Consider the following 22,647-nt stretch of genomic DNA (forward strand, 5'->3'; position numbering starts at 1 on the left):
GTTCTTCAGGTACTGGTTCAACTTTCAGCACTAGAAAATGTTTCTATATTTAATATATTGATAAACGTCTCCTCTTTCTGCAACACATTGCGTATGTTTTTAAATGTGTGCCCATGTCTTTTTATAATCTAAACATCCCTTTTTTCCTTTGCTTCATTTTTTTAATTCAATTAAGCAATATCCAGTTAAAACATACAGATGAAAGCTAATACTAGGAAGTAGAATCTGATAAATAAGATCAATCATTTAGCTAGAATTCTCTAACACTTCAGACAATGCGGTGATCACTCACCGCAGGGACAGACTGGAGGAAGGTTTCATGGAAGACAGGAATGGACCCAGGGCTGACCAGACTCACACAAGGAGAGGGGAGGGAATTCCAGGCAGGGAAAGGCCCAGAGAAAGGAGGACTGACTACTGGAACATGGGGAGAGGACAGTGGAAAGACTAGCCTGTGGGGAAGAACACACAGAGAAATGAGGCTGACTAGGTTAATTATGACTGGAAAGTCCCAGTGAGAAGTGGCCAGTGTAGACTCTGTGGGGAGAAGAAAGATAAGAAGAAAGCAGTAGTTTACAGAACAGGCACCAATATGAAAGATTAATTTAATTGCAGCAAAAGCTAAAGGCAGATAAATTACTTTGTTGTACAAAACTGCAATAACCCAGACATCGGATGGCCAGGGCCTGAGGAAGGGTGACTGGAGCGAGAATGGAAGGAAGGAGTACTACAAAAGATGAATTCTCAGAGCTTGAAGACAGGATGTTGGAGTTTTATCTGTAGGATCTGCATTGTGCTTCTCTTTTGGCTGGTGGGGACAAAAACATTTCTCAGCCTTTTAGCCTTAGGTGAAATGCTTATGAGTCAGGAAGAGAAACACTGCCTCCCCCCCCCCACCCCGCCCCAACCAGCTTTACTGAGGTAAAATTGGCAAATACAATTGTAAGATATAGAAAGTGTATAAAGTATATATCATAGAGAAATAATCTTTGAAAGCTATAATTTCAGAATAGAAGATCACTCCTGCAACCTTCAAAATAAACCACTCAATTCTGCAAATATCTCTCTTAAGGTGTTATCTTTTTTTTTGAAGTTAGCATTTTTAAGACATTATTTTCTTTAATAGTAACCTTGCTCTTGTTGCTTCCCCAAATTATTTTCTTTGAGTATATTTGAATCAGGATTTCAGGAAAGATATTTTATGTTTTCCCCATTGCTTTGCATAAGAGGAACCACATGAGCAATGCAAATGCAAAGGTCTGTATTAATTGAGATATGCTTTCTGTACAGTGTAAAACTCAATCCTAAGGCCACACATCTGGAAACTTCAAAAATCTGAATCAATTCGGGGCACCTGGGTGGCTCAGTCATTAAGTGTCTGCCTTCGGCTTAGGTCAGGATCCCAGAGTCCTAGGATCGAGCCCACATCGAGCCCCACATCAGGCTCCCTGCTCATAAGCAAAGATGCCAAGCTTCTCCTCAAAGTTTAACCAGAGTCTAGACACTTTTCTAATGAGAGGGCTACCTGCACTTTCAGGCAGGTGGAAAATAGAAATATAAAAAGTGGCAAGACTGGGGACCTCCCATTCATTCTTTGATTCATTTATTGAACAACTATTTATTGAATATCTGTTTCTATGCAATGTGACAACTGCAAAGATGAATAAGAACCTGTCCCTAGGTGAATAATAGTGAAGTCTGGGATTTAATAGTACATTACAGTTTATCAAGTCCTTTCTCTTAATGTGTGAAGATCTTCTCCTCGGAAGAAGTTAGGAACCACTTCCCTTTTTTTAGATCAGAAAGTAGAATCATAAAAGTCTTCTGCAACCCACATCTCTTAATGCTCATACCCACCACTGTTTCTTGGGTTATTCTCTCTCTTCCAATGAGAATGCTCTCATTTATTATTCAGATATTGATGATATTCATAAATATAACCAAATACCTACCATGTGCCAGCCACCAGAGGCTTTGGGATAGAGAAGGTGAAATAAACAGAATCAGTGTCCTCAAGGAGTTCATATCCCAGTGAGCTAAAAGGCAACTAAGCAGATAGAGGGAAGTGATCAATGGCCCAAAAGAAAGCTCAGTGTGTCAATGTGCAAATCTCTGGGAGCTTTGCAAATCCAACCATCCAAGTTCAAGACCCATCTTCACTGTATAGATTGCACTTTACAAAACCTCAGTTCACATTTGTTTGGTTTTCCCCTAAACTTCCAAACAATTAGAATCTACAATTTAGTACCTTATTACATATGTCCTTTTATATCTCCAATTTTTATTTATTTTTTTAAAGATTTATTTATTTATTTTAGAGAGAGAGAGTGCAAATGGGTATGGGACAAAGGGAGACAGAGACATAGAATTTTAAGCAGACTCCCCACTGAGTGCGGAGCCTGATGTGGGGCTCGATCTCAGGACCCTGAGATCATGACCTGAGCCGAAATCAAGAGTCAGGTGCTTAACTGACTGAGCCACCCAGGTACCTCTGCATCTCCAATTTTTAAAACGTGTTTCTTACCTAATACCAGATTTCTAAGTTCCACATGGGCAAGGATGAAGTCCTATGGGCTCTTATATTCCTCTCTAAGGCCATGAGCATTCCATTTCTTAATTGATGATTCATAAATACTTATTGCTTGATTTATATGCATCATGTGATATAATTGAAACTGTATTTTTCTTAGCTAATCTTGACTAAGATAAGTTTCTTTAAAAGTTGTGGGAAGGAAATCTGGAATAAGAAAAAGATTTTGGTAAACACTTATTCCATCCTTACTCTAAATATTCCTAATTGTTTTAATGAGTTGATACCTATTAGAGGTTGGCATTAACTCCCATTTTGAAATTAATCTGTATTTTTTTTAGATTTATTTATTTATTTTACACAGAGAGAAAGCATGTTTCAGGGAAGGGGCAGAGAGAGAATCCTCAAGCAGACTCCGTGTGGGGAGCCCACACTCCATGTGGGATCATGACCTGAGCGGAAAGAGCCGCTTAACTGACTGAGCCACCCAGGTGCCCTGGTTATTAATCTGTATTCTTAGTCATAGGGTAGTCAAACTATTTCCTAAGGACATAAAATTTATTGTCATCACCTAATATATGTTTATTCTCTATTGGAGCCATGGCATTAAAGTGAATACCATGGAACACTAGACTTCTCAGTACCCAATACTATGGAAATATGGGGCTGTCATAAACATCTGAATCAGTGCTGTCCCACAGAAATATAATGAAAGCCATGTATAAAATTTTCTATCTACACAGAAAAAGTAAAAAGAAACAGGTGACATTAATTTTAATAATGTATTTAAACCCAATGTATCCAAAAATGTATCATTTCAGCATGTAAACAACATTAAAAATATTAGTGAGATGTTTTACATTCTTTTTAATAAGTCTTAAAAATCCAGTGCAGATTTTATGCTTACAGCACATCTCAATTTAGAGGTTAAATTTGTATCAGAAATGCTTGATTGGTATTGGAAATTAAGTTTAAAACTTACAGCTCAAAAAAGCAGATATCCAGAAAACTTGTTATTCTAAAAAATAGTTAAATTATTTTTAACAATTACAAAAAGATGTTTTGAAACTTAGCTATATAAGTTAGTTAAGTTAAATAAAATCAGAAACAAATTAAAAACTCAGTTCCTCAGTTGTACCAACACCATGGCAAATGCTTAGTAGCTGTGGCCACCAGACTAAATAGCACAGACCTAGATCAATCTCTATCCACATTTCTTCTTCAACAATAATACATAAGCCATAGGTTTCATTGTCTTACTTTGGTTTGTACTCTGTGGTTTAATGGGACTCTCCTTTAAGAGGTGATCATGGGAGATGGTCATAGCAGTTACTGTGAGGGAAGGGCCAATCCCGGGCCCAATCAAGGGTGCAAGCTCAGTGGGAGCTCTCTTCAACTGGACCCCTTAAGAATGCACCTTAACTTTTCATGGTTTCACACATTTGACCTTGAGTCATCACCATAGGCAGGAGGAAAAGAAGAAATGGAAGAGTGATAAAGGCTTTCTAGACTTCCAGGTGTTTCTCTCCCATGTAAAAGCCATGTGACCTCTTAGAGATCCCTCTCATTTTCTTAGAATGCAGATAAGTGCCTATGAGTTATACATGGTTGCATTTTTTTTTTCATAAAAGGACCACAGTCAGGGGTAAACATTTTAGTAAATATTTTAAAACTTTCGTGTATACAGACTCACGTGAGAAATTTGTTAGAATGTAGATTCCAGGGCCCTATTTCCAAAGATTCTAATTTTTCTCTGGGCTGTAGAGGAGAAAGACTCTCCTCCCTCTCTTCATTCTCTTCTGGCCAGGACAGTGAATCAGGCTCATGGATTTCCCCTCTTGGGGAAGTGAACTCTCGCTCCCTTAACAGTTCCGCACAAGGCTCAGCCCAGAAACATGACACAGAGTCACTCTGCTCTAAAGTGTTCTTCCTTTTCCCATTAGTAAAACTGAAAAACTCAGAATACCCAAGTAAGCATGTCATAGAGAAAATAACAACACAACCCATTTGACTGCTTTCTGTCGCGTGTGGGGTTAAACTGCAAAACTTGAGTGAGACCTGGCCCAGATCACTAGGGTCCACACCACATGGAAATCCAGTCTAGAAAGTCAAGCCAGGTATTCAACATGGCCAGTATTTTACTGTGTTAGCTCCCTTAGCTCCCCTGTAGTAGGTGTCTGGATGAGATTCAAAATGTCAGTCAACTTTGACACATTAACACTGATTCTTTGCAAACAAGTATTTCGTTTCCTCACAAAAATCTCCTTGTTCCTGTCACCAAAGGAAAGAAAATAAACTATTAGCCTGCCTCATGGCTTATGCATTTATTTTACTTGGATAAAAGGACGGCACACTTTTCATTAACCAGCTTAAGAGAAAAAGGAACTCAACCATAACTACTTCTTGTTTAGATTAGAAATTAAAAAGACGGAAAAGGGATTGGAATGCCTGGGGAGACCCAAGTGTATGGCAAAGCTACGATGTGTCCAGTATACTGCTCCAACAGTATAACTAAGAAGCTGGGGACACGGTGTCGCGTTTCTTAATTTGGCCTGGTGGAACTGCTTTGGCAAATACACATTTTTAATGTTGACAATGAATAGCAGTAGGCAACAATGCATTTTGCATGTATATAGTTATCTCAAAGTGACTTCTCTCCTCCAGTTAGTCTTTATAAAATCTCTGAGAAGTAAATGTTCTTTTCCAGAATTTAATACCCACAGAAGTTATTTCCCCAAAGTTGCTCTTAATGACTGACAGAGCTGAGGCATGAAACTGTATTTTTAGGCTTCACAAAAGTACATGATTTAATACCCTGATCAGGCTATTCAGAAATGGATGGGGCAGAATGACAGGTGGTTACTAACATCTGTGACTAATAAGCTCAGCTGGGTAGGGTCTTTGCAACCTCCTTCTCTCTAACCTCCTTCCATTCATTAGTCACCAAGTTTAGTCCTTTTAACCCTTTCGTAATTCTTCACTCCTTTCCTTCTTCTTCATCAGCAGAGTCCACATTCATGGACACCAAACTCCTGGACACTTATCAAATGTCTCCTAATATTCTCATTGCAGCATTGTCTCTTTGCACATGGGTTTACCTCCGCCTGAGATGACTCCCTTCCTTCCTTCCTTCCTTGTCCACTTCTGAACTTTAGAAAATGACTTCATTCCTTCTTTATCCATCCATAAATCTCATACTCACCCCTCTCTATTTTGTAGGTAAGTCTTCTCCCAGAAAGGATAAACTTTCACCAAAGACACTGGGTAATATCTATTTCCCTAAAGGCTTTCCACTTGTGACCAAAACATGTGTGCTAATGTCTATAGTTAGGAGTCTGCAAAACTCACAGGAAAATGTGATGAATCATGGAGCACCTAAGGCTATGCTTTTTTATTATTACAACTGAATACACCCCGGAGCTTAAGTATGCTTGCCTTCACATTGTGGCATGGCCATTTTTATTTATATGTTGTTGAACTTGAAACCTGTCCAATATGACATGACATACACTTATGGTCAAAAGGTGATCAACAAATCATGCAGAAGATTATGATCTTTTCAAAAGCCAGAGGGGAGATCGACTTCTTCAAGGAAGGAGTTCTTTACTTTAGGTTATGAAAAGTAAACAAATAAACATTCCCACCATACCAAGGATTCCCATGCACAAATCAACAGCGGTTGTGATGGTCCTATTTCTGCTACTTGATGGCCCTGTCACTGGTGATACTCACAAGCTGTTCTTGTTTTACAACTGCTAAGCCAGAAAGGCACATGCAACCAAAAGCCCTCCTAGATTCCTGCAGACAAAGGATGATGGTACCATATCAATGACTCTCTTGTTTACCCTCAGTAAATAAACACCTGTGGTCTCTTCCTTTTCATGGCTCTCAGAAACTTTCAATATGCACCTTCCATTAGCCAAGAAGTTACAAAAATGCTGGCATTTGTATAAAAGAAAACAGAACTTTGTAACCACTAAGTGTGACTAATGGTGGAAAATGCATTCACTAAAAGAAAGAATTCACTCTGCTATTTAAAATAAAAGATCAAAATCTCACAACAAGAATAACAGTAGTCTAACCACTTCATATATTCCCCAGGGTTTGGAAGCTACCCAATCAAAATGAGATGCAAACATATATAAAATAAGCAGTACTATTAAAGGATTAAAATTGTCTTTCTCTATCCAAGAGAAATAATGCTGACACTCATCAGTGACAGCTAAGGAGAGAAACCCGAGCACTGAGTCACTATCATACCTGTATGAGCATCAGAAATGCTTGTAACACCTATCATGTTATGGGGCACTAAATTCAGACACACTATTAAAAATCAACATTCTAATAGAAGTTAATTTGACCTCATATCTAATAATTCTAGATTAATAACAATAACCTTTTTCTGTACTCAACTACTACTTGATTTGGGCTACTTCTCTTTTTTAGCATTTCTTATCAACCCCTCCATCCCTGCCAGCTCCTTTCCCTCTTCATTGAAACCCAGAAACAAAGCAGGGAAAGAGACTGTGATACCCTGCCATTTACAGGTCTCATCTTCCCGAAAAACAAAATGGCTTGTCAGGTGGGAGTGTCTACTTTTGGCTTAGGTCTCTCCTTATCTTGAGGCTTCTCATGAAATTTTATCTTATTATAATACTCAGGAAAAACTTGGGAAAAAAGGCTGTTTTCTATTATTTTGTTTCATTTGTGAAAGACTTAGATCAATATGGAAGATATCAGGAAGTAAAAAGTCATGTTGTATCATTTACTTTTTTTCCCTTAAGTTTCTATTTTCATTCCAGTATAGTTAACATACAGTGTTATATAAGTTTCAGGTGTACAACGTAGTGATTCAACACTTCCATTCAACAGTCGATGCTCATCACAAGTGCCCTCCTTATTCCCCATCACCTATTTTACCCATCCCCCACCCACCTCCCCTCTGGGAACCATCATTTTGTTCTCTATAGTTAAGAATCTGTTTCTTGGTTTGCCTCTCTCTCTTCTTTCCTTTCAAGCAAGACACTGAACTTGCAAGAGGAAAGGGCTGTTGATACGGAGCTGTCACCTGCTCAACACAATTTCAAATGCACACTAGAATTCAGAGAGTGAAGTAGCTGAAACTTCTAAGGGAACTTAAAGTTCATTCTTCTCAAATGGCATTATAGACACCCAGAGGTGTTGAAGGCTGCCATCACAAGACAACGTCCTTGGTCTACTGGTTGACAATGCACTCTGGCCAGTGTCTTCCTTGAACCAAGAAGCAAGTGTAGAGTTATAGCCAAAGTGCAGATGAAAAACACAGCTTCCAAGACCCCAGTAAGTACCTAACCCACTCAGAATCCCTCTCAGGACCCTTGCCCAGCACCACTGCTCTCTTCAGTCTGGTTTCCACGCAGCCATGTGGGTGTGAACAGACTCCAGGAGTCCTGGTGATTTTTAGATAACATCTGAACTGAAATAGAGCCTGGTTGACTTATTAATATTAAACGAGTAAAAAAGTCACGGACCAGTAAGTGGCATTTAATAGCAGAAGAGATGTGTTTCCATTACTTTTTTTGTAGTCATAATTTATGAATCTGATATTTATAGTTAAACATAAAAAAATAGAAGAAATGAGAGAGAACAAAACTGTTATTTTCCTAAAGCCTCGCTTTAAACGGAAGAAATGTACCATACTAACCGTCAATGAACTAAAAAATAAACAATTATAATTTAAAAAGTTTTAATTATGAGAACATTATCAACTTAAAATTAGTCTAAGAAAGCATTGTTTTATGTGATAAAACACAAGATGTTTAATATCATGCCCAATTTAGTCAAAACTTTGAAGAGAATAAAGCAAGATAATAGGATAATTGATCAACCCAGAATACCAAGTCTTGCACCAACTCTTATAAATACCACTCATAAATGAAAAAATAAAAGTCAATCATGCTTGAATATCAGAAAAGTGTTAAACAAATCTATTAACAAAAGGTAAATTGTAGTCTGCAGAAAGAAGCACTTGTGTTGGACTAAAAACATAAAGATTAAAATATCTGAGACTCCAAGTTATATCAGATGGTCTCTATGGGGAAAAATTCATTAATAAGTTACACAATAATGAAGAATTTTATAATATTATGTCATACGAGTTCTGTTTTGAAAAAAAAAAATGTTTTCAAATAAGCTGTCAACTCCTAGTTAGTGGCCACCTATTTACCATAAACAGAGTGCTACACTCAGACCACAGAGGTAAACGTATCATTCTAATAGGAGTTGGGGCTGCCAGGTATATAACTTTACAAAAACTGCCAAACAAACACCCTATGGCTGAATTGTTCACTACAGTTCTTAACAGTCAAAAAATAAGAGTGCTTCCCTGCCTCTCATTAAAATCAACCACGGCACTGAATTCAGTCTCTTAGAAAGCCGGCAGATAGACTGATTCCTATGTGAACGCATTCTAAAGAGAATTCTCTGAATTCTCTTTGAATTCAGATGAAATAACAGGAAGTCGCAAGGTAAAGGAACTAACAACTCACAAAAAACCAGCTAATACCTTTGTTTCAAATCAAAGCTCAGATTTAAGATAAAAATTTAACTTGGTCCATTGGAAATAAGTTTCCAGGGGCTTTTGCTGCCTGTCTCCAAGTCTGTAAACACAGTCCTAATGATTCTGGTTACCATTTATGGGTCAACATTGGTATCGGGAATCCATCTCCAATCCCTTAAGCAGTCACGGGATCTGTTCCCTGACAACCTTGACGAATAGCAGCACCAGCTCTAACTCAGCGTACCCCAGACTCCTAGGAAACATCACCAGCAATTCCAGTCCATTCCACGTTAACCTCACACATGTATTTACTTATTCTCTCTCTCTCTTTACACCTCCCCTCCATCCCAGCCCCCTCCGGGCTCATGGTAATACGACCTTTACATATCGTTTACTCTTTCTGAATTACGTTAGCATTTCACATTCATAATACAGCTCATTAATGATACCATACACTAATTGCTTGGCGTTTCCACCAAACAGTCTGATATAATTTTATTTTATTTAGTGGCTCTTTCTAAGACATTAATAAAATCTTTATTCCACCAAACAAACAGAAAACGGCAGCAAAAATACACCACTATTATTATTGCTATGCATTTGGCCAGAGGGTTCTTTGCTAAACAAATAAGAACTACCCCTAGCCACTAAAGTGCTATTCTTGCTTGAGAATAAATATATTAGAAGCAAAGTCCCAGATGTAACACCACTAGGCCACATGCAAAGGGGTGAAGGAAGTCTAAGCATTTAGTATTCTCTCTTTTGAGATGCAGCAGTAACCCCCCACTTTTCTGAGATGGCATCCTACCCTCTTTAGAACTGCCTGCAAAGCCGCGTGAGGCGGCATGCTCTGGCATCCCACGGCTCAGTGACACAAAGGTCCCACCTGCTCCCAGTGAAAAAAGTCCGTCTCAACCAGCTGGGCCAAGGGCTGCAGAGCCAGCTTGCTCTATTTGTCCTCCCCTGTTTCAGAAAGGAGCCCCTCAGAGCCCCCAAGCCCCAGCCGCAGACTCATGTCAGGGAAGCTAAGGATACTCCCTGGAATGTTCCACACATTAAACAGTAGAGGATGGGACCGCAAACAGAGAGGTTATAAAAGCAAGGCACAGAAAGAAGGCTCCCTGTTTCTGAGCTTTACACAGCAGTTGCCCTGAGCTGAAGCCTCTTCTCCACCCCTTTCCCCCACCCCATTTTCTCACCTTCAGTGATTATTTGACTTGGTAAGGCAGTACTTAAAGAGATTAACCAGTTTTTTGTTAATTCTTGTTTTTGCTTGCTGCATGAAATCCTTTAACTTTTTATTATCATCAGGCCTACTTATTTCATTGTTCTTCAAAAATATGAACAGCATAATATAATAAGAGAAGAATGTACAATGGTAGGGTGGGTTTGAGGACTGAATCGAATGAAACTCTACAGTGTGTCAACGTAATTAATATTATCACAAGGAATTCGTTTTAAAATGTAACTAAAACCAGAAAGTATTATAAGTTACACCTTGATTTTAATGTGGTATATTTTTCAGCTGCCTTTAGGGGTTAATCTAGGCTCAGTAAAAATGCTTTTTTAAAATTGTAGTCACATATTCACTTGTTCTTTTCTCAGCCAAAATTCCACACCTAAACAATCGAACACCAAAAATCATGAGTGACTGTTTTCTCAATTTTGCCATATGGTACTTAACTAGGACGCTTCTTGTTGCAGAGCAGAGGTGGGCTAACTCACTTTGAACTCATTTCCCATATCAAATTGAAGTATAATGGGTTATAGCTATTTGCCAAGTGGGTTTTTGTTCTGATGTCCAAAAAATTCATTCCAAGGGTAATGTAGCATGTAACTTTTGTTAATTGTTGGGGAGGGCTAGCATGCATAATGAACATGAAAGATTACCAAAATGATATTTTTTTTTAATTCTGTAATTTCAACCTTCTCCTGATATCTAAATTTTTAACCAAATTTATAGGCAAAGAAAAGTTACACGTTTCAACTTCACTTCCCTTTCTCCCCTTCTCCTACAGGGATGAAGTCCCAGATTCGCCAAAGAAAGGAAAAGCAGGGGTTCCCTTTCACTCCCAGAAAATAACAAGTTGGCTTAGGTTGGCTAGACACCAGTTTTATCCATACAACACCTTCTATACTCACAATGTCTAAGAGCTGAATATAAGCAATAGTTTAAAAGCATACAGATCACATGAACAAACCAGGGACATGACAAGTGCAAGAAGGTAAAAGAGATGAATAATTTTAATGAACTGATCTTGTGATTTAAGTGATTCCAAAGCCAAGTTCACATCAAGTTTGAAAACGTTACCGAAGTTCCTGAGGTTGCCCTGGATGAGTCACTCTTGCTAAATGGAGTCCATCCTTAACCTGACCTGGAATATGGCAAGGCCAACCCAAGTACTGAAGAGGCCAGAGGGTGAATAAGAAGTGCTCATGTCACTCATCATCATGTGTATAGAATTGTTAGGCAGGTGGTATTTCTCATCATAAAGAATCAAATCTATGCATTTATTGCCTTAATTAGAACATTTATTTGGACCAAGAAATGTCTACTTATATCGAATGGAAACTTCTATAAGCTATTTCATTTAAAATATGGCTGTCATGAGGAAACTAGTAACTTCATACTCAAAGGAACTATTCCTAGTATGTTTTCCAGTTATATTTGCACACCATACTAACAAAGCTGAGATTTTTACTGCTTTTCTTACTGCATAGTCAATATATAGTGTAGGGAGCTGGAGGCTATTCTCTACCCACGCATCACAAACACCAGTTGTCATCTAAGAATAGATATTGTTTGCATTTGTGTTACTGAAACCACAGAAAGTGTACGACAACTTCATTTCCAATTTCCCAGATGACTTTATAAAATAAAAAATATAAATCCTTTAACTTCATTTGCTACTTCCCAATGGGAATGTTCTTGCACTTCCAGGAGGGAAGCTTCTTTGAAGTGAGGGACTGGCACACCCTTTACAAGACGTGTGGCACTTTTGACCCCTGGGCACTAAATACCAGTTCACCCAATCTTTGTGGTGACCGAGAACACCCTCATGCATTCTCAAATGCCACCTAGTGAGTGGTATCACCCATGCCCCCAACCCCACAGCTGATGAAAACCATCCCACTGGTACATGAAATTTGTCAAGGAAAGGTCAAGCTAAACTTTGTCAAGTAATCTATAAGGCTTCCAGATCCTCACTTCTCCATAAAGTCAAACATCTGTTTTTTGAGCCCTACCAATATATACACATAGCCACATTCTTACTAAAATTGCTCAAAAGGAACACACGACCATTTAGCAACAGAAACTTTTTCAGGGCTGGACCAATCTTAGAATGTATTTATTACAACCCCCTTATTTTACGAGAAGGAGACTAAAGTCCAGAAAAACAACATGATTTGCCTGAGTTCACAGATGCTAATTACTACCAGAAGCAGGATCCAGCCCACAACCTCCCCCCTTGCTTTCGCTTCCACTCCTCTCCAACCACAGGATGCAAAGCAGGAAAGTATCTTTGGAAATACCTCTCAAGCTACTGTTAAACATGAAATTTCACCTGTGGTGAGCCAGAAAGTAGACTTTCGCTTTTCCTGACACTTTTGTCTTGAAAAATATTTTCACACTTCACTAAACATTTAAAATGTTAATAGATACCCATTGAAAAGCTACTTTTCAAAAATCCAAGGGAAAACAATTTTTTTAAATAAATTTTTAAAAATCCAAAGGAATACTTATTTTTTTAAAAGCTTTTATTTATTTATTTCAGAGAGAGTGAGAGCAAGAGGGAGAAACAGAGACAGCACAAGTGGGGAGGGGCACAGGGCAAGGGAGAAGCAGATTCCCCGCTGAGCAGGGAGCCCAACATGGGGCTCCATCCCAGGACCCTCAGATCATGACCTGAGCTGAAGGCAGACAGACGCTTAACCGCTTAACCTTAACCAACTGAGCAACGCAGGCGCCCCTATTTATTTATTTATTTTTAATGTCAAAGAAAGTCCTCAAGGCTTTTCTAGTGAATTTGGATGCTGTGTCTTCAAAGAGTATATTTTTAAGTCTTACAGTAAACACACCCTCCGACCAAAAACCAAATACAACGATAAATTAAACACCATAATGAACAAAGACCGGTCAATGCAATAGCATCCACTCTCTCTTAACAGTAATGGCATACGATACATAAATATCTTAAACACCTTCACTGTTTCCTTTGAGGGGGAAAATATTCTAATACAAAAATTTATATCACTTTCATTTTTACCAAAATGGTTTTTTTATCATCAGTATTAGTTTTACATTAACTAGACTGTCAATATCTTCTCGTCTGCATGTGCTTTTCAAAATAAGTATCTCAATTAGTAAAATATTGAGTGCAGTTTTTTATGAGTTCTTAATTTAATTCTTAATTTTGCAGCTGTTCAGGCATCTGGACTACTATCATTAAAACATTTCAAATTGAACACAACCTAGATATTCAGGGCTCAGTGCTACTCACAAAGAATTTTAACTTTTAATCTTGTAGTGCTAGAAGAAAACACAGGATCTAACTACTCAATGTTCTTCTACATATAAACTAATTGACGTCTGTGGGACTTAACCCACCTGTACTGTGAGCAGGCAGCATAGAAAAAATTGGGGAAACAGCTACAGAAAACAAGTCACACAACACAGGATGGCATTCTGTGGAAAATTCAAATCCTTAGTCAATATTATACAACATGTACTCTTAACTACTCTTAAATAATTTACATGTAGCCTTACTTAATTTTTTCATGAATTCCAAATACATCACTTTTGAATATATAATTGTCCTTAATCACCTGGAGGGCTTGTTAAAACACACATGAATGGGTGCAGGTGGGACTCAGTAATTTGCATTTCTAACAAGTTCCCCGGTTAAACTGAAGCTACTGGTTCCTGGACCACACTTTGAAAAATGCTACTTTAAATGATTTTTACAGTATGTTTTTTTGACAGTTAATAATCAGAAATATATATTTTTTCATTTTTACCCAGTGTGTGACATGCCCATATACACAAAACAGACATTAAAACATATGAAAGAATTCTTACTTTTATTATATATAACGAATCCTGATTTTTTCCCCCATTCCATTCCATTCCAACCTTTTCTATTCCTCTTCATTTAAAAAGAAACATTGGTCATGAACCACAAATTTGATTTTATGAACGTTGATAGATCAAGATCCACCGTCTGAAAAATACTGTGTAGGATTCACATGTTCATCATTTAATTTAATAATAACAGTTAACATGCATTGATACCAGGTTGCCAGATACCCTTCCAGTCTCTTTACAAGCGTTGCTCACTTCATAAATTAAAAACCCATAATAACGTTATGAAGGTGGTTTTATTAAATGCCCATAATCACAGAGAGAAAAATCTGTGGTTCAAGATTAATGCAAATTGCCCAAGGTCACAAGGTTTGTGCACCTCAGAGCCATGCTGGAACAGAGGCCTAATTCCAGAGCATAATGATAAAGATTGCTCCTTCAGAGTGAGATATTTTACTTTTGAATCCCAGATCTACTACTTAGTTGTGTGATTTTGGTAAGTTACTAAGCCTCTCCAAGTTTCAGTTTTCCCATCTATAAAAGAGAGAGATAATAACAGGGCCTACTCACACAAGAGCTGTGAGGATTAAAGGGGATGATGACCCATGACAAGGGCTTGGCACAACTAAGCACATAATAAAGCTTCAATAATTGTTATCTATTATTAGACAGAGACCAAATTCTCAGTTGCCACACCATACATGGCTCCCTTCCATTGGCTTCTAATCTGGACTTGCTTTTTCTCTTAATTCCTTGCCTTCTGAGGATATCAGGTTATCCTATGACCTTGCTACTGCCCTTCTCCCATTCATCCTTTCTGGCAGCTCCATCTGTTGTGCAGAAGTTCTCAGAACTCCTCACCCAGACAATTCCTTGTGGCTTCCACTGTCCTTAGGGACCAGAAACCAAGGCTCCACCGTGGAACCTGTCACCCTGAACCTAATCCCAAAGATACAGAAAAGTTATTCCATGATGAAATTGTAAGTTGTTACCAAAAGATGAAGTCTTTAATCAGCAAATCACAATTGTGAGAAGGCTGAGGCGTTTTGTATACCCCATAGATGCCTTTATATAAAATCATCAACACTGTATTGACTATTTTATAGTAACAGTTAAACCATAATGGGATTTGAATACCAAACGAAACTCTGAAGGTGGTACTCATGTAGCTAAATTCTAGGTTTATGAAATGAAGTGCAACAAGATAACATCAGGATCTCTCGACTTCTCTGGCTCATCTTTTCTTGCTAGAAGTTCCTTCATATGAGACATTTTTAAACCAGTGTGGGAAACAATGAAACAATCAAAGATGACCCCTCAGGAAGGATGGAGAAGTCCCTTTTGTATCTTTACAAAGAGGAGTGAGATGCATTTCAACAATTTCTATAGTGAATGTCCTTCCTTGAGAAAGATTGGCATGGAAATCACTTCCCTTATTGTTCATTTCACTTTTGTGTGACCAGTGAGTACTACCACCAACTCAACTTTTCTCCCCTTCTCAGTTGCTCCCTCCAGCAAAATCACCCTCTCTTGCTACATTTCAGCTTTCCTAAGTTGGGCCTCCAGGCCTCAGACCACGGACTACTTGTACCTTCCCCTTCCTCTACCTCCACCTCTTGCTCACAGATTTCCTGGGGTATATGTCCCATATATGGGAATTAAGTCATGGGGATAGATCACTGAAACCCCATGGGTCATACCTTTTCTATTTACTTCTCACCAGAAAATTGCCTGGTCAGGCTGATCACTACAGACTGATTCAGTTACCAGTCTGAGGCTGCTGGAGTCTCTTTTCTCACAGGAGAACCTTTCTAGTGGTAACTCACCCCAGGGGCCCCAACTCATCAGCACAAGAATACTGTCACCTGAAAGAGCCGTAAGAAAGTTCCAAAGCCAGTTTGTGGAGACCATGTTGAGACCAAGGTCTGTACTGTACGTCAAACTCATAAAACACAGACTTTTATGACTTTAAAATTAATAATTGAAAAGAAAAGGACCAAGAGGAAGGTAATATAGTAAAAATAGCAGGCAGACATGGTTTTGGTTCTTGACTCTCTATCGCTTCTATGTTACCTTAGGTGAACTTCTTTATCTCTCCAAACCCAAACATTCCCATGTATTGGGAATAGTAATATCTGAATTAGAGAGAACAGATATTACTGCTGGAATTACTAATCACTTCTAACTACTTCTAGAATTACAAGTCATATATGTGGAGTGTTTGGTATTTAGTAGGTACTTAATTCATTAGAGTGACTATCATTATGAGAGTCTGTGAGACTCAAAGAAAGAAAGAAAAAATTTCAGGACAAAATGAAAGCTATTTCCCCCCCTCAGGAAATTTGAAAAATTACTTCATTTTCTTTTTTTTTTTTTTTAAGATTTTATGTATTTATTTGACAGAGAGAGAGAGCGCAAGCAGGGGGAGCAGCAGGCAGAAGGAGAGGGAGAAGCAGAGCAAGGAGCCCAACGCGGGGCTCGATCCCAAGACCCTGGAAAATCACAACCTGAGCCAAAGACAGATGCTTAACCGACTGAGCCACCCAGGCGCCCCAATTACTTTGTTTTTTGAAAACTCAATGTGATGGGCAGAAAACAACCCTAATAGTAGGGATAAACCTCAATTTATTGATAGATTTCATTTGTAACAAAAAGAAAGACTTCTGTTTCTTAGAAATATCCCTAAGGGAACTCTTGTATACATTTGTAATACATGTATTTAAAAAAAAAAAAAACACCTGTTTGGTCTTAAATATCTATTTTCAAAATTATTCAAACATGACTCTTCTAAGTTTTTCAAGAAATGTAACATTTGGGGTGAGTCTATTTTATCATCAGGGAGTATAAAAACAGTACCCAGAATGTTTTTAGAAATCACACATACACAAAAAAAAGGTCTCGAAAAATTATTGGCTCTAAAATACTAAACTGAGGTTACAAAATAGAGACTTATAAATATTTAACTACATGTCTAAAAAGAGTAAAAAATATACAAAATGAAGGTAATTCAATCTATTTCCATAATGGATTTGAGTTAACTTACAGGGTATGGAATAATCGGTACATAAAAAGATGCAAACTGTGTCATAAGCAGACCTTGACCAGGGTACAACTAAGGATCAGATTTAGTTCTGATCTTCTTGGGTGACAAGCCAAACTGAGAAACATGGTGATTTCTTAGTCTCCTTTCTTTAACAGAAGAAACAACACTAATCAGAAGAGGCATGCTTTTTAAAGCAATAAAAGCAAAAATGAATTTATGGAGATCTTTATGTAAGGAATATTGAAATACATAACAAGAAGTGCAGAGATATTCTCCATGCAGCCTATCTCTTTTACGTTGACTCAGTAAAATCTAGGGTACTACATTAAAGCAGTGTGATGAAGACAATCTAATGAAAAGGTGTAAAGTGAGTAGGATAGGTAAGCTTCTGGTCATATAATTTGGTAAAAATAGGGAGCATGGAAGATTTAGAAAACTAAGTAGACTCTTACTCCTAAATATCAATGCTTGCTCTTCCACTCTTCTCAGAGATACTACATGAGGAACAATTTGAGCTTAGTGTCTCTGGCTGGTGACTAAAACACAAGCACGATGCATTCTTGATTGGAAAATTATCTAGAGGCATGCAGGTGCCAGAGGAAACACTGCTCGGAAAATGAAAGAAAGCCCGTTTGTATTTTGGTTCAAATGGAGAGCACCCCCTTCTACAGGTCAGGCAGCAGAAATAACCGTAGAGTAAGACAAATTTTTTCAGGAAGAAACTTTGGATTTGGTCTAAGTGCTCAAATGAGATGAAAAGAAAACCCATATAATAAAAAATCAGTAACATGAAAAAAGATGCCCCTCTGAATTTCCTCCTCTCCATCCACCTCCACATTCTCCTTTAATTAAATCCAACTTCCTTCAAGCACTAGCACTCAAGATAATTATTAAATAGCCAAAACTAGTATTTCTATTTTGTTTGATTAATTAAAATTATTGCCCATCCACAGGCAGTAGAATCTCTAAATTTAACTCCACTATTACTCCTCACAGCCAAAACCAGCACCTCCCACTGGGATTTGATAGATTACAGATTTTATAGTATCATATAAAAAACAATTATGAAAAATGTGTATCTATTAGAACTGTTTCTATTATCTTTAAACTCGAGTGTACCTCGTGTTTTTTCAAAACAAAAAGATGATTCCAAAGTAGTTTTTGGTTTTGCTTTGCTTTTGCTTTATCATTTCAAAAGCACAAATTTCATCTATTATAGGAATTAAATAGACATGGGTGGGCTGGTCTAGAAAGCAAATTACATTTTGTAGCATTGTTACTTTTGGAAAATGAACTCTGAGTCCAAATAGATATTTTTCAAATGGGACCTTTGGGGAAAAAAAAACTATCTGCATAAATTGGAGTCTACCGGTACTTTATTCATTCATAACTTTGCTTGCCCATTTATTAAGGAAACATTAACACATATCTACTATATGTTTCAGACACTGGGCTAGGCACTAGGATGCAGGTGGGTCCTCCACCACCAATATAACTGTTAAGGAACTCACTATAGTTGATTGGTAGTAATATTTTAATAATAAAAATTATTCAAAATAATTATTCGAAGTATGTTCAAAACACCATGAAAGCAGACAAGATGAAATGATTTATCTTTCCCACAGAGAACTGGGTAAATTCACCCAGAGAAAGTTCCAGTTGAAATGGACCACCAAGAATCAAGTGGGACTTTCCAGGCAAAGGAAATTCCTGGAGAATAGAAATCCATGAGCAAAAAATCTGAAGTGTGAACAATGAGGAGCCCTTGTGCAGCAAGAAGCAGCTAAAAGGAAGGGCTTTGAAAAGCTTTCAGTCACTATACTAAAGAGTCTAGAGTTACTGTTGTAGGATAATTGGGATCCCGGGATCCATCAAAGGTTTTAGAACAAGGGATTGACACAATTAGATCTGTCCTGTATAAAGATTAGTTGTAGCAATGCCATGGTTGGGAGTAGATGCTGCTTAAAAGCACACATGTACACAGTAACCTCTGAAAACTGAACATTCCTCGTATCTCATCAGAACAATCCCCCCACTTCCAAATGTACCTTTACTTAGCCACTGAAACTTTCATAATCTTATAAAGTTTGAGTTCGAGTAGCAAAGTCAAGACGGGTCACCATTTCAAGACTCAGTCTGAGGCTTGAACTCTTCACATGAAGAGCATTAACTTCATGGCAAAGTTGACCATTTACAATTTTATTTTTAAATACCCTTCTCCATCTGGGAGAAATATTAGTCCTTTAGCCATGGATTTAAGAGTAAACAAGCATCTTTGGATTTTAAATTGCGGGGGCTTTTTTTTCTCAGGAAAATGTGACCACTGTGGAATGGATGCCTCAGGTTCTTCCTCTTATCGTCAACCTCCTCCAACCAGGTGTGACTAACTGAGGGGCTGTGCCTTCCACTGGCCTCCAAGTTGAGGCTCTATCCACCTCCTCCATCTTTTTTTTCCAAAGCTCTCACCTTTACCAAAAATTGACACATGGCAGAAAGAAGGGATCAGCATTACATAAGCTCAACTCACCAGGAAAGAACCTTTTATTACCAGCCAGAAATACCAAAGGAAAATAACTACGGGTAACTGAGATGATCCTACAGCACTGCTAACACTAAAAACAGAAACAAAATGCATGGTCTGGACTTTGCAGCAGTTCTGCTTGCTCTTAGCCGTATGAAACCAACCCAGACACTAATCGAGCCAGAAAGAAAACACACTTGAATGGGCCAGAAGGTCACAACAATACTACTAAGGCACTGTTGGTAAACACTAACTGGGCTTTGGCCAAGACAGCAAAGCAGTCAGACTCGAACCACTTATTACCACCTGTTGCACATTCCTTACCCTTCCTGCCCTTTCCCTTACCCCCCACCCTCCATCCTAGAGAGTCCAAAATCACACAGTAAATAAATCCCTGACCAGTAAAAATTCTCAGAGCTTTGGCCATTACTATACCAAGAAAAATCCGAAAGGACCTCACTGGAGATTTAAGCCCAGAACACTTTTCTCTTTTATACTTAAACCGATATTCTTCTCTGGAAGGGTACAGTGCTATTTCTTCTTCAGTGATTTTTTTTTTTTCTCGAGAACTTAGTTTTTTGTCACTTACTATCAGGCTGTATTTTCAAAATGATTCAAATTCACCAGTACACACAGCACAAAAGAACATTACTCAGAAACCATCCACCTCTCAATCCCAAATCCCTGAAATTAAGTAATAAAACAAAATAATACAGTTGAAAGCCAAGGACAGACTGAGTTTCAACAGACTTTCAGATGCAGAAAAAAAATTACAGATTCTCCTTCTCTTTATCACACTCATGTATTCCTTACATATACCCCAAACTAAATTCCAGATCTGAAAAACTCATAGTTTATCCCTTATTCCCACTTAAAGTTCTTCCCCTAAGAACATACCTCCTCTGAGTGGAAAGAGAATGTTATTTAAAGTTTTGCCAGTATTTCAGTCCTCCAAGATGTCTAATGTGAATTCTCTGACAACTCAGTAATGGATCTAAAGAACAGACTCCTTGACTTCTTACCTAAAGATCAGGCACTCAAGAAAGACAAAAAGGGGAATTGTATTATTGGGCTCCCTTAGAAGTTGAAATGTCCCCAGAGAAGAGGAAGTATTAAGAAATTTAAAAGGGAGAGTGAGATCTTAACAAGTCTGATGTGGCTTTATACTTTTCTGGCTTTTCCTAATATATTAATTCTCTGTGTTTTATGATGCCCAGCTTAATACCAACATCCATTCTTGCCCTTAAGGGTTGGTTTTGAGTTCTAATTAGAATCAGGGGACAGATTGTTTGTATTTAATCTGTCTGTCCATCTTCTTCTCAGTAATTGAGTAAAGCTCTTAACTGTACTGTAAATACTCCAGGTTTTAATTAATTTGTCTTCCTTAGTAGACACAGCAACACACATTGTTTTACTTATGCATAAACAAACTCCTTACAACTTTTATATTTCAAATATCCAGCATGACTTATGTATTTCCTCTTTTTAGAAAGAGATGCAATGATGATGTCTTGCTAAGGTTTAAAAAAAAAAGTAACAAAAACTATAATGAAAACACAAATAGTCTGGAGATTATCTTTTAATTCAAATGAATTAAATAGACCTAGATAAATAGCTCCCTTTACTAGTTGGTATTGAAAACCTAATATCTCTAAGAATATTTCTCGAAGAGTATTATCTCCCCTTCTATTTGGGGACTTACAAAAGAAATACAGTCCACGCCATTTTTTTAAATGACAACATATATTTATACTCAAGAAAGGATGGATAATGTCTTCAAAAAGTTACTTTTAAAAAAATCTAAACAAAATCTTTTGGGTGGCTTAAAATCCACCAAAGATTCCCCATTATTTTACGTTGGCAATAAAAGACTTCATTATTAAAACCTACCTCTGTGTGCCTGTTATCTAGGAAACTCTCGCAAGACACTAGTGGAAACAAACAGGGAAGGAGGGGCGGGGCGGGGAGCGGTTGGATCGAGAAGGAAGGATGGATAGTAAGGGAGTTGAACTGCACGATTTTTATTAATTCCATCTATGTTTAAGGCCAGAAACACATACTACCAGCTTACATCTTTTCTTCCTTTTAAAAATAAAAGCATTGCTTTCAAACATTCACACACACACACACACACACACACACACACACACCCACACACCCACTGCACCGGGATTCCGGCGATCCCTCCTCGCCCCCAGCAGCTCCCCTCCCTGTCGCAGGCAGCTGTGGCTGCAGCCCCCGCGCGTGCCCGGGGCCGCATCTCAGCCTCCCGCGGTGGCCCCGGCGCACACCCCGGCGCAGCGTCACCTACCTACCCTGCTCGGAGGACACGACAGACGCGGGACGGCGGCTGCTCCAAAGGGAAAGGCTCCCAGGACAAGCCGAACGAAAAGGAAAAGGAAAAGAAAAAGGGAGGAGGGACGGCTACTTTACTTCCCACAACAAGGGGAAGTGTTGCGCCCCATGCACTTGGTGGCTCCGCAGCTGTGGTTTCGGAGGAAATGCTCAGCGGCCGAAGGAGCTGCGGCTAGGGTGGAAAGTTGTGGGTGTTTCCCCCCACCACCGCCCGCGCCTCGATCCTCGCCGGTCCCCGCCGCAGTCGTGACAGCTCCCCCGGCCTTGGAGACCCTCCGGAGCCAAGTCGGTTTCCCCCAGAGCTGGGCTGAGTTGCCACATGCACTTGAGAAATCCTAGCAGTTGCGCAAAGAGTCCCAGAAGTTAGAAAGAGTGATTGTGTGTGAATGTGTAAATATACAGTACAAGAGGCTGGAACAACTGAGCGGGGCCAACCCTCAGACGCAGCCCAGGGTTTCAGATTTCATTTGGCAACTGGCAGCTTCAGAAGATTCGAGCCGCACTATGGGGGAGGCCGGAAGGAGCCGTGTCCTGGCCCTACGCCTCACCCCTAGGTTATCTCGGAGCCTGAGTGACA

The 22,647-nt window shown here is 38.7% G+C and overlaps 1 protein-coding gene across 2 annotated transcripts in view; it reads right to left on the bottom strand.

The window, feature by feature from the left end:
- ARHGAP24 (Rho GTPase activating protein 24) overlaps positions 1–22,405 on the bottom strand; it is a 489,891-nt gene extending 467,486 nt beyond the window's left edge. Inside the window, exon 1 of one of the 2 annotated variants that reach the window (XM_028124176.2) lies at positions 22,031–22,405. The gene's annotated coding sequence lies outside the window, so the exon portion shown is untranslated. Of the gene's footprint in view, positions 1–22,026 lie in introns of both variants that reach the window. The other variant, XM_028124177.2, reaches the window with a different exon arrangement.
- Between the last annotated feature and the right edge of the window lie 242 nt (positions 22,406–22,647).

The sequence above is a fragment of the Eumetopias jubatus genome, unplaced genomic scaffold, assembly GCF_037043125.1.
Source record: "Eumetopias jubatus isolate StellerSeaLion01/CBP00866 unplaced genomic scaffold, mEumJub1_p1.0 scaffold_2, whole genome shotgun sequence".
In the NCBI taxonomy this organism is placed as follows: Eukaryota; Metazoa; Chordata; class Mammalia; order Carnivora; family Otariidae; genus Eumetopias; species Eumetopias jubatus.